Raw genomic sequence first — 13,013 nt, forward strand, 5'->3', positions numbered from 1 at the left:
AATAAGCTAATTGTGCATTCTTCTCTTGGCCCTCTCCTTTTACAGACAGCAACTAGAAAAACACCAAATACTGGACACATTAATATCCTTCAGAATCCTCTGCCACAACATCTGTGTCTCCGAGGAGTCGGCTCCAGTCAGGGTTTATCACAGCCGCTAGACTGTTTTTATGTAAATAAACAGCAGTGTGTAAAGTCCACAGAGAGCAGCGTAGCCTGCAACTTGGCAAAAGATTACACTGCCTTTGATGAATGACAAAAAAGACTCACCAAATGGAAATTGTTGTTTTTAAAAAGATAAATTAAAATCACACACATCAGGATTATTGCACTTGCGTAAGTGTAAGGAAACAGAACATTTATACATTATGTTGGATTTTAATGACTAAATCTAACTCATGAAGGTGTTTAACAGTGAGATTAAACTAACAAGAGGTGATCATCACTGTAATGCATTCATTTATATCTAGACACATTATGTATTACACTTTACTGGAGATTTAAGGTTTTATTTCTGCTTATAGGTAACCATAACTTCCACAAACTGTATCTTAACCCGTATAGACCTAGAGCTGTGTCTGTAGTGACTTCCAGATTATTAGTAATTATTCTTAGCCTATTTTATTCCCAACAATCAGGTATTTTTTCTGTACTTAATCTACTGATCACATAGATACTCATAACAGCTCAGAGCAAATGCAAAGGTTATTATGTTAGAACAAAGAAAACTGAAGTAACAGCCAAATAAATCATTAACAGAACGTAAAAACAAGCATCTACAACCACTGTCTGCTGTCATTTGTCAAATTACATGGGGTTGCTGGTGACTCAGTGTTGCAGCAGATAACAATGTTTCCATGTTCATCCTCCAAGTTGAGGGTGATTATATCAGAAACAGAGAAAACTGAAGAATAAGTGACTTTTTCAGCAACGATGTCATTAACTGAACAGAACTCCATGGGTTTTACTGGTGAATCAATGTTGTAGAAGATGACGGTGTTTCCTTTTTCACTACAGAGCCTCTGAATGTCCAAATGGGTCATATCTGATGACCCTGTAAAAGTGACAAACTGCATTTTACACCAATTATTCACATGTATTGATAGGATTAGTGGATCAATGGGTATTAAACAGGTCAGATCAGTAGATGGTTCTAGTCGCCACAGGCTATGTGGGTCTTTATGAGTTAATCATTAAAGACCTAAACAACCTCTGGTGACCAAAAAGGTCTACTGATGTGAAATGTTTACTAACTTTTGAAACACTGATCCCATCAATACATTGAAATGATTCAGTAAAATGCAGTTTATCAGCTTATCACTGGTATCAGATATGACTCATTTGGGCGTTCAGAGGCTCCGTAGTCAAAATGGAAACACCGTCATCTTCTAGTATTGATTCACCAGTAAAACCCATGGAGTTGGATCAATGACGTTTGGTTTATGGTCAGTTATTGATATCGTTGCTGAAAAAGTCACTTTTTCTTCAGTTTTCTCTGTTTCTGATATAATAACCCTCAATTTTAATCTGAGATTGCATGGATATCTACACAATCAGTAAATTAAATAAACTGAAAAAAATGCAAAATACAGAGGATAATTTTATAATAAATAGGGATGATCACTTAAGAAAGGTTAAATCTAGAGAAAAATAGATTTCATAACTGACCCACATTAGCACTGGTCTTTATGGGTTAATGAACCACAGTGTAACAATAGCATGAGGGAAGAATTCAATGTCAGAGCCAATGGCAGGGAAACTTCAGAAAGCAGTGTGCACTTAAAAGAAAGTGGACAAAAATGTATGGTGTAAAACACTCTGCAATAAAAATAAACAAGACCAGTAGACCTTGAGCACAAAACACCTTCACACTTAACGCCAAGATGGAGGTAAGCGACAACGTGACTGAAAGCCAAACGAAGATACGCTGAAGGTCAAACTGTCAATGAGTCGAACCAATCGGACAGGTCTAATGCTGCGTTCCAGGCAGGTTTTTGAGCCCATAAGTCACGACTTACGACAATGTAGTGTTCCAGGCAAGTCACACCAAACTGCCTGAGGGCAAGGAACTGTGGTAGTTAGATGTAAACAAACCAGCATGGCGGACCGTACGGGGCTTATGCTCATTTACAATCATTTCTGTCGTCAGAGGTGCTTGGTCCTTGTTTGTTTGAGGGAAACATGGTGCATAAGGCAAGAGACGCTGTTATACCTTTTATGTGATGTTATTTGTATATTTGGATACGTATTTGGTATTCATTTATTCTTGCACTCAATGGACTGAAAACTAGCTAACGATAGAGTAGCTGCTGATTATGCAGAACATTTGTGGATAAATTATGTTAGAGTAATACCTTGTCTTAATAAACACTTGGCATAAACACATGGGGTCCGCCATTGTTGTTTCACAGACTATGTGACGTCAGAGCATGGAACTGGAAGTACATTGATCTAGTACGAGTTCATGGGTGGGAAGTCAGAGGTTTAACTGCCATTCTAGTGCATTTTCACCGGTAGAGGGTCGCAGAAACACAGGTTACACTGGTCTCCAATTTTTTAGAAATGATTTGCTTCAGAGATTAAATGGGCTAAATGTTACGTATTTTAATAAGATTAATTGGAAAATAAATGACAAAAGTGTCGGTTTGCTGGTGTTTTCAAGGTATATGATTAAGTGTTATTACACATATATATTGGTTTATGTACATTTATATAATAGTTTTATAAATCTTCCACTAAATAGAACCTGTAAAGTGAATGTATTCTAATGTGCAGACAGTGTTTTGAAGTAGATCTTGTAGCTCTGAGACAAATATTCCTTTTGAGTCAAACCCATTCTCTCGTTAATTCTTGAATTTCACATTTTGACCCTAGGCTGTATCTTGGAAAGTTCAGCCAACCAGCATTTTTTACTTGATTTTTCTTTATCAGTGACTCTCATGTGGTAAAATTTCATTACTTTTATTCTGGAAGCATTTTCCTTGTAGACCAGTGTTATGGGTTGCCTGGAACGCAGCCTAAGTCTTATGCTGCCTTCCAGAGTGCTGGGAGATGGGAAGTTTCCGATGTCCAACTCAGTAAAATGCATCGGAACGTCTGTCCAAGCCGGAGGTCCTTGTTGCAAAGTAGGGCCAGATAGAAGTACCTCGACCTCACTGCGAACCACAATGTGACGTCAACACAACAATGGTGGCGCACAGTGTGCAAGTTCCCAATGAAAAAAAACTTCACAATGTATAATTAGCTCATCCATGATTTCGCTACTTCCATCGCGTTTGCGGATATGAGAACACTGTAGTGTCGACAGTCAAAATACCTCTTCAATAACAAAGGAGTTTAGATGTGCGATCTCCATATTTGTTGTTTATGTTCAACATGGATCACCTGGAATACTTTGAGGTGTGATGTAGTTAACTCCAAGTGAGATATATTCTACCTCCCAACACTCTGGAATACAGCATTACTCCTCTGTTAATGTCCCAAGAAGTCCACACTGAGGAAAAAGCTGTGAAGGCCCTTAAGACTCTTGTACCGCGTTAATGTGTCGCAGCAGCACCTTCCGAGACACCTGCTTAATTTATGTCTCTCACAGCACAATCATTAGAAAAAGTGCCAAAAGCTTGTGCAGCATTCATTCAATATGTCACAGCTGCCTCTGGCTACCAATTGTTTGTCAGTTGTCCTGTGGCAGGATAGATAATCAATGCTCTCAGTTAATGGTCCGAACCTGAGGGGTGCTTGATCATCCCTCAGTAATTAGAAAGCAAATAAAGATCAAGCTCACTCTTGCATTATATCACTGTGATCCACTGCACCTATTGGCCTGTTTTAATCAGTGTCCGGAAATATTGATGAAAAATGACAAATTTTCAAGCACGCTTTTGACCTCTGTGTTTATTATCACAAAACATTTGGGGTCATTACAGCCTTAACGTCCAAGGTAAATGAAAACCATTGTGGGTGAAAGGCAGTGTTCAAATGTTATATTACTTCACATTACGCAAACTGTACTTATAACACCAAGGAAGTTAATGACATAAATGTAATTATGGCTTATTCTTGTGTGTTTTTGACCTTTTTGTGTGCACCTTGTACATTTCATGTTATCAGGAAAGCAGACTCTTGTTTTTTTATATAATTATCTCTCTCAGAAAGACAGGATGTGCTTTTATTCTGCTTGTGGTTTAATTAGTTTTTGGGGAATTCAATGACAAGGCATTATCAAAAAATAAAACAAAACTGGAGAACAAAGTATTCTGTTAAAAACACATTTTTGCAGAAGAGATAAGAAGAAAAACGGTTTTAATGTGACTTTTTCACATTTCTTCTGAGACACATGAACATTCACCAGGTAGTTATTACATTCTGGAATTATGATGGTGAATAATGCATTTACTTTTTCCTGTAGTTTAAACCATACAGCCAGGACACACAGATAACCCAGAGATATTTTCCATTACTAAACAACTTGAAAATGCTTCCTACATACAGCTTGTTGAAAAAACCATTACATTTGTTTTTCTGTCTGCTCATTAAGACTGAGATAACATGACTTCTCTACTCTTAATCCCTTAAATCACTCTTGAACAGACTTCATGGGAAGTGCAGGAAACTAACTTTGCTTCGTGATTCCAAAGTGAGATGAGACTTAAATGGAGCGTTCAACAGATGATTTTTCCAATGATGGTGGAATAAAAACATTAGGGTTTTGATGGAGCTGAACCATGTTCCCATTATCTGTATCGTTTGGTGTGAGGTGATCATAACACTCAATATTAGTGAGCCGAAGTCTGCCTTTTATTTTTCCTCGTATACTGACAAAATCAAACCTATTTGATATTGTTTTAAGGTTTTAAGCCTTGGTCCATGCAAACAGTCCTGTAAACATTCACATAATAAAAGCAGAATCCAGTTTGGTGTGTCAAGGTTAGAATAATTTTGGATTTTTCATTATAGTTTAGTTTTATTTAGTTTTGACTTTTTTTCTCAAATGGAGTTAGTTTGAATTAGTTTTTAGAGCGGGTTTGCTAGTTTTTAGTAGTGTTCATTTTTTTTTTTTTTTTTCCGAAATGCTTAGTTTTAGTTTAGTTTTTTCATATCTTTTATCTTTTTCACCGTCGTATTCAAATAAATCCCATACAGGACTCTTCTGCTTTCTCCCAACTTTAGTTTCCATGTTGCCAGGTAGAGTGGGGACAAGAAGCCGACTATAAATGACAAGTGACGAGAAGTGACAGACCGTGAAATGCCGCATGGTGCCGCCAGCTAAAACTGCTCGAGCGAAATAAATTGAATTCATATCAGTCTGACATTGACAAAGATGAAAATTAAGGGATTTTTATCATATTTTTTATACAGTTTTAGTTAAATTTGTAAGTTATCCTTTTTTCTTTTTATTATAGTTTTTATTTATTTCAGTTAACGAAAAAAAACAATTCTAGTTTTCGTCATTTCGTTTGTTTTTGTTAACAATAATAACCTTGGTGTGTGTTTTGTGATGTTTGTGGTGCAGATGACGATGACGTAAATAACTGATGAACATGTGAGATAAAGGCCCAATGATTCAAACAGAATTATGGGAAATTTCTCCTAACCCCCCATTTGTAGTGCGGTCCTGAAAAATCTCTATTTCGAAAGCCAAACAGCCCTCCGCCTTAGCCCTTCCCCTTCGTCTACTTGAGAATCGGGACAACACTACCCTTTTCTTATGAATGTGCGAAATGGAGGGGGAGGGGCCAAGGGGTGAATTGAGATTGGGCCTAATATTCTTTGTTTTGCTCTGTTCATCTGCAGATAAATCAATATTGTTAGCGTCTCCTACAAACAGGGTTACTGGTCATTTAAGTACCGCAAACTTTTACTTATCTTCTCTGGCCTTAAGGGTCCAAACCTCAGATAAATATGGTGCAAACTCTGAACTTTATTCAGTAAATATTGTGGTGATAAAGCTAAAACTCACTCAAGGAAACAGACAGATCAAGTTTCAAATACAAGCAACTCATAAGGAAAAAAAAAAAAACACTGGTAGAAGGTTGTTCACTGGTTCAAAAATGTAAAATGTAGATGTGTAGAAGGAATGAAGGACAAGAGAATATGACAAATAGGAATGTCAAAAAACCAACAACTAAATAATGAAGGATTTGTATCTCTTTCTGGCTATTGATTTTTGCATTGCAACAGTGACTATTGATTACTTCTTGCAGTGTTTTTGGATTTTTCTGTTTTCTATAACTTAGAATGAATCTAGTTGCAGACTGGTGCCATCTGAATCTTTTCCAAAGTTTCTAATTTTGGGCTAAAATCTCCGCGACTTCTGACACATCCCTTTGGTGTATGTTATCTTACATGAGTGTTTATGAGATTTAGTGTGAAAGAAGAAACAAAAACTGTCCGTAGTGTTTGTGATCTGAACAGTTCTGGATCCGTGAACAGAAATGTGCACATAGAAGTCGCTGTGTGTTGTTTAACAGGAACATTAATATTTCGCATTTGCAGATTGCAGATGCCCAAGGTTAATTGTATGGAGCCAAAACGATGACTTTAATGTCTGATATTGAAAATAAAATTTAGCTTTAAAAACACACTCTGAAACTGAAAAAAGAAACATTGGCGTTGAAAAATGTGTACTGTAAAAAACTGTAATGGCATCAAAACAGTTATTGGCATTGATAATCTTTCACTGAAGTTTAAAACATGGACAATAAATGTTATATTATTTCATTTTTATTATTTAGTTGCATTCTGGTGTGTTTTTGAATGAAAATCATATTATTTTTATTTGATGTCATTGTTTTATCAATGACAGTTAACAATTTCATTGTTTTGGCTCCATATAATGTTGAGGTGAATGAAAGAAGGTGAATCTTGATACATCTGGTCCATTCAAGTCATTTTAAGGTCACAAATAAATGCTGCTTAACTAAGAAGCGGTGCACAGCATGGCTTCTGAAGGTAAACCATTCACCAACACTCCAGACCAAACTATTTCCACTGATACCATGAGGCCAGACCGATAAACATAGAAAAATACAGTTTATATTTAAAAGTATGGACCATATTCACCACCAGCACACTGGGGTGGGAGTTGAAGTCGAGAAGCAAATAAGCGATATATTAGATATTTTGCAGGCTTATTGTTTTTCAGATACTGTCCTGGTCTCATCTACAGCCTGTCCGTCCATGGGAGTGGATCCCTCCTTCACTGTGGTTCTCCCAGAGGTTTCTCTTTTTCCCACTGGGTTTTTTGACGTTTTTCCTTGCCAAGAAGGAGGGTCTAAGGACAGGGGATGTCATTAATCCATTTGCTTCCAAGGTTATTGTCGTTAACGAACACTAACGAAATGACGAAAATTAGAATTGAAAAAACATTTTCATTAACTGAAATAAATAAAAATTATTATTAAAAGAAAAAATGATAACTAACTGAAACTGTATCATGTGCTTACAAAACTAACTAAAATGTATAAAAATTGTGGATAAAATTCCCTTCGTTTTCATCTTTGTCAATGTCGGATTGATACGAAATCGATTTATTTCGCTCTAGCAGTTTTAGCTAGTGACGCCATATGACACTTTACAGTCTGTCACTTCTTGTCACTTGTGGTTTAGAGTCGTGTTCTCATCCCCACTCTACCTGGAAACATGGAGACTAATGTTTAGAGAATTCAGAGTCCTGTATGGGATTTATTTGAATACAACAGCGAAGAAGATAAAAGATATAACAAAACTAAAATTAATACTAAAACTAAACTAAAACTAAGCATTTACAAAAAAAATGAAATGAAAAACGAATTAAAACTAACTGAATTAGAGAAAAAAGTCAAAACTAAATAAAACTAAACTATAATGAAAAATCCAAAATTATTATAACCTTGTTTGCTTCATCAGCTGTTTACCTGACTAATTATTGACTGTTTGCTTATTTTCATATTCAACAAATTCTGTAAAGCCCTGTGAGGTGGCCTCGTTGTGATATTGGGCTCTACAAATAAAAACTGAATTGAACTGTACAGAGAACAGACCTCAGCTAGAACAAGATGAGCCTCCAAAATCCATAGTGTCACACTTAACTAATGGAGCAGTATAGCATAAAACAAACCGTGCTGTAATGGAAAACTATTAAATAGATCCTTTGTTTAACCAAGTGAAATCCTATTTTAGATTAAAAATCTGTTTTCCAGAGAGTGACCTGGCAAAGCAAGTGACATAGTCATAGTAATAACAATAAATAAAGGCATACAAACAACTTTAATCCATTCTAAATAATATGAACATATGAAATAAAAGGAAACCCTCCAGAGACCAGAGTTGCACTAAAAATAAATACTGTGGAAAATGGCGTTAAAGTAACACAACAGACTTTTTCAGCCTACAAACTATATTTTCCAGGTCATTTTGGTGGTGCAACAACTCACAATAGATTCAATTACACTTTCATCATCATTTCAGAGTATCTGTCCTACCTGCACTGGCACTATGCAACTTCTGGGTTCAGGTCCGTGCCCCAACACAAAAAGAACTACAAAATTTGACTGCTTTACGGCATATGTCACTGATACATCACATAATTGATGGACGCATACACATGTAGTGACTGCCAGTAAGGAGTTTGGTGTCCCAGCTTTTGAGCTTTTATGTTAGTTTTTAAGGAATACAGGAGATGAGCTCCAGGGGAACATTCACTTCCAAAAGGATTTTAACCCTATAACGCCAAATGTATCATATTTTATACATGAGATTTTAAGCCCTCTACATGATCAGTGTGATATTTTTGTCTTGAAAAACCTGATGTATACAATTAGATACATGCAATACATGGATAATCCACCAGGGGGGAAGGAATTCATTCACCAGAGGCCTTTCCAGTGACACTACAAGATTGTCATTAATGAGGAAGGAGACAGAACTTTTGTCAGTTTTGAAAAGGAATTACCAATTTGTTAGACCTGTTTGTGTTATATTATGTTTTTATTTGTTCAAAAATAATAATATTTGAGCATTGAGACCCAATGTACCAAATATAATACAAAATTGAAATTCATACATGAAAACTAATATTTGGAAAAAAAAATATTTTGGTTGTTCAGAAGGACTAATAAAGGCTCCAATTTCAAAGAACTGGAATTTTCTGTCAGTGATTTAATGGTTCAGGCTTTACAGGGTTAAAGACTGTTGTGTCATGGCTTTCACTGAGACATGACTCACCGAACAGAATCACAATTCTGATCTCACCATTGATGGCTTCGGGACCCCTTTCCAACAACTGCAATACTGAACTAACGGGTAAAACACATGGAGGTGGGGCATGTCTGTATATCAATGAATGATACTGCAGCTCTGTTATTATCAGAGAACAAATCTGGACACCAGACGCTAACCTTTTGTCGGTGTCGTTGCACCCATTTTACCTGTCCTCCAGGGCCGGTACAGGGGTCAAACCCCCCTAGAACTGGACACATACAAATGTTAAAAAACAAACAAACAAACAAACAAACATCCTGCCTCCTCAAATTAAAGTTTGCAAAGTTTCAGGGGGTAGGGAAAAGGTAAATGAACTTCACAACAACAGGAGACTTAAAGGAATTAGCAACGCTTCTTAAGTTTCACTTTCACACTGATTCTGCCTCCCACACTGTATTTGATGTTGTACATAGATTACAGACGATCTCACCAGAGGCTCTGAACTTTATATTGGGTGATTTTAATCCTGTCTCACTGAGGAAGACCCTAGCATATTTCTATCAGTATGTCTCCTGTCTTGCCTCAGGAAGTTTGCCGGCATCAATGGCTTGTCAAGAAATGCGTGTTACCGAGGTAGAGACTTTACGACAGTTGTTACAGACAATACCATTTCTTGACTTTAGGGGGACCCCCACAAGTAAAAGTTCTGTGGTGTTGCTTTGAATTATTGTTAAAAACTCCACTTCCTGGTTGAGGAGGGGCGGGACCTAGCCTCACCTATCAGGCCACACCCAACCATTTAAGAGGAAGGATCGAACCCTTTCCTGTGTCTGATGGAGCATGTAGTCTGCGTAAGAGGCTGAGTTTAACCTATTAACTGGATCCAGAGATGCATATTTGAGTAAGTTGTTCTTTATATTATGGTTATTATCATTATCATTATCATTATTATTATTATTATTATTATTATTATTATTATTATTATTTGAGTTATTGTTTTTCCTTTGTTTAAAATTTACATCATCTGATCCATGTCAACATGTGATCCGTTCATCCTGTAAATAATCCTGCTGAAAACTACAAGAAAAGCATAAACTGAATTCCTGACCAGTTTCATATATAATGCAGAAGCTTTAATTATTCAATCTCAATCAGCTTTTCAACATCACCCTTCATAGATTTTACAATTATAGCTCTATTCGTTTGATCTGAGTCACTGACTCCACAAAGGGCAGATGTTGACACAATTCAATATATAAATTAATGCATGTATGACTAAATTACAATGCAACTTAAATATTATGATACTGCAAACCTGTACACAAGGATTTTTTTTTTTTTTATTCAGACTTCCTTAAATCATAATTGACCCCTGGACTAAAGGAACTTGAATACTCCTCCTTTATACTGATGATTTCCACAAAATTACCCTAATAGCAAAAATATGGAGAATATAAGCCTACTTATGATAAATAGCATGTCTACAGGGTGGGGAAGCAAAATTTACAATGAACATTTAGTTGTTTTTTCTCAGCAGGCACTATGTCAATTGTTTTGAAACCAAACATATATTGATGTCATAATCATACCTAACACTATTATCCATACCTTTTCAGAAACTTTTGCCCATATGAGTAATCAGGAAAGCAAACGTCAAAGAGTGTGTGATTTGCTGAATGCACTCGTCACACCAAAGGAGATTTCAAAAAATAGTTGGAGTGTCCATAAAGACTGTTTATAATGTAAAGAAGAGAATGACTATGAGCAAAACTATTACGAGAAAGTCTGGAAGATACTATTAAAGAAGAATGGGAGAAGTTGTCACCTAAATATTTGAGGAAGACTTGCGCAAGTTTCAGGAAGCGTGTGAAGGCAGTTATTGAGAAAGAAGGAGGACACATAGAATAAAAACATTTTCTATTATGTGAATTTTCTTGTGGCAAATAAATTCTCATGACTTTCAATAAACTAATTGGTCATACACTGTCTTTCAATCCCTGCCTCAAAATATTGTAAATTTTGCTTCCCCACCCTGTATATTGGCACAAGAAATATGTTTACGACTTAATGAACATTTGGAAGGGTTGGGGTCTAGGGGCTAATAAAGGACAAGTTCAAAAACAATTTAAGTGCAAATTTTTAACCAATCACATTGACAGAGCATATTGTTTTCTTGATTCTTTAAAATAGATCTAAATTCTTTCAAAGTATCAAGTTTTGACAGTTTGGGGTCTTTATGTAAATGATTCCATTATAAAGGGGCAACGTGTTGAAAAGCTGTTTTATCCAAGTCTATTTTGACTCTGGGTGCCATTAGTAGGATGTTCTGAAAGCAGAAAATGTCAAACAGTGGTGCTTTTGTGGTTTTATGCATGAATATCTATATTAAATGGAAGCAGATGAATGAAAGATTTGTAGATAAACACTAACCCATGTGTGAGTCTGCAGACATATGAAGGAGGAGGCTGAACAGAGTACAGTGATGAACATGTAGTACACACAAGCCCCTGTGGTAAACTGGATCCAACTTCTTCATGTTGGTCTAATGGTTATTCAGCTGTATAGCTCAGTGCTGCCTCTGAGAGATAGGTAGTGAATACGAGCTACTACCAGTTCAGTTTCATCTATGTCTCCTCTATTTAAATAATTAATTATATAGATTCACAACAAATCTTTTCCTGCATAAATCTCAGTTCATTTGCTTCTGGATGCTGTAGACTATTCAATACGGAACATGCTTTACTGCCATTAGATTCTGCACCAACTTCAAGTATAGTAACAATGAGGAAATGTATATGTGTGTGTGTGTGTGTGTGTGTGGGGGGGGGGGGGGGTTCAGGGCCCCATGAAAAATATCACTCTGGGCCCCACTGGTTCAGTGCTGTAAACCATGCAAACCCTAAAAAATGATGAGAAAGGTCCATAGATGAAAAGTCATGGTTAGATCCAACATCTGTTTTTTTGTCGTTAGCTATTGTCGTCGTCTGTTGTCCGTTACAAAAATTTCAATCGTTTTCTTCCCCGAAACTACAATTCCGATTGACTTCAAACTTGGTATACAGCTTCTTTATGATGATGTCAACAAAACTTAGTGAAATTATTTGGATCTGATTCTGGATTTGGTGCGACTTTGAAAAATGTCCCCATTATAAGAGATAGCAGTAACTCAGTAAATATAAATGATATCAAGTAAATTTCTACAGTCCAGCCCTGATGGGGAGAAGGCCAAAACATAATGGCCACATGCCGATCAGGATCTTCTTCCGGATCTGGGAGCTTACGGAAAATTTAACATGGGCTCTTATGGGGAAACAATTTCAATTGTCTTTTTCTCCGAAACTACAGTTCTGATTGACTTCAAACTTGGTATACAGCTTCTGTATGATGATGTCAACACAAGGTTTTGCAATTATTTCGATCCGGGTCTGATTCTGGATTTGGTGCAACTTTGAAAAATTTTCCCATTATAAGACATAGGAAGTGGATCGATACAATAAATCGGTAAGTATCAATGATATCAAGTTGGAATTTGAATTTTTTACAGATCTGATTGGAATATGACCAAAACATGGGCTATTTCTGTAATAGAATAAATACACAGAACTGGGTGATAATAAATGGCATCTGGATACATTTCCCAAAGCTTTTAATTTGGCCGGTAAGCTACAGGGCCATTGGTCCTATTTTTGTTGTTGTTGTTGTTTATATGTATAAAAAGCAAGAAAAGTTAAAAAGACAGTGGAGTTAAGAGAATGAGGGCTGATTTATAAGTAAAATAATTCTTTTTTTCTTAATGGGCACTTATTTTTTTTGCTCTCAAATCACTTTTTTGGT

Source organism: Sphaeramia orbicularis, chromosome 8 (genome assembly GCF_902148855.1).
Source record: "Sphaeramia orbicularis chromosome 8, fSphaOr1.1, whole genome shotgun sequence".
Lineage (NCBI taxonomy): Eukaryota > Metazoa > Chordata > Actinopteri > Kurtiformes > Apogonidae > Sphaeramia > Sphaeramia orbicularis.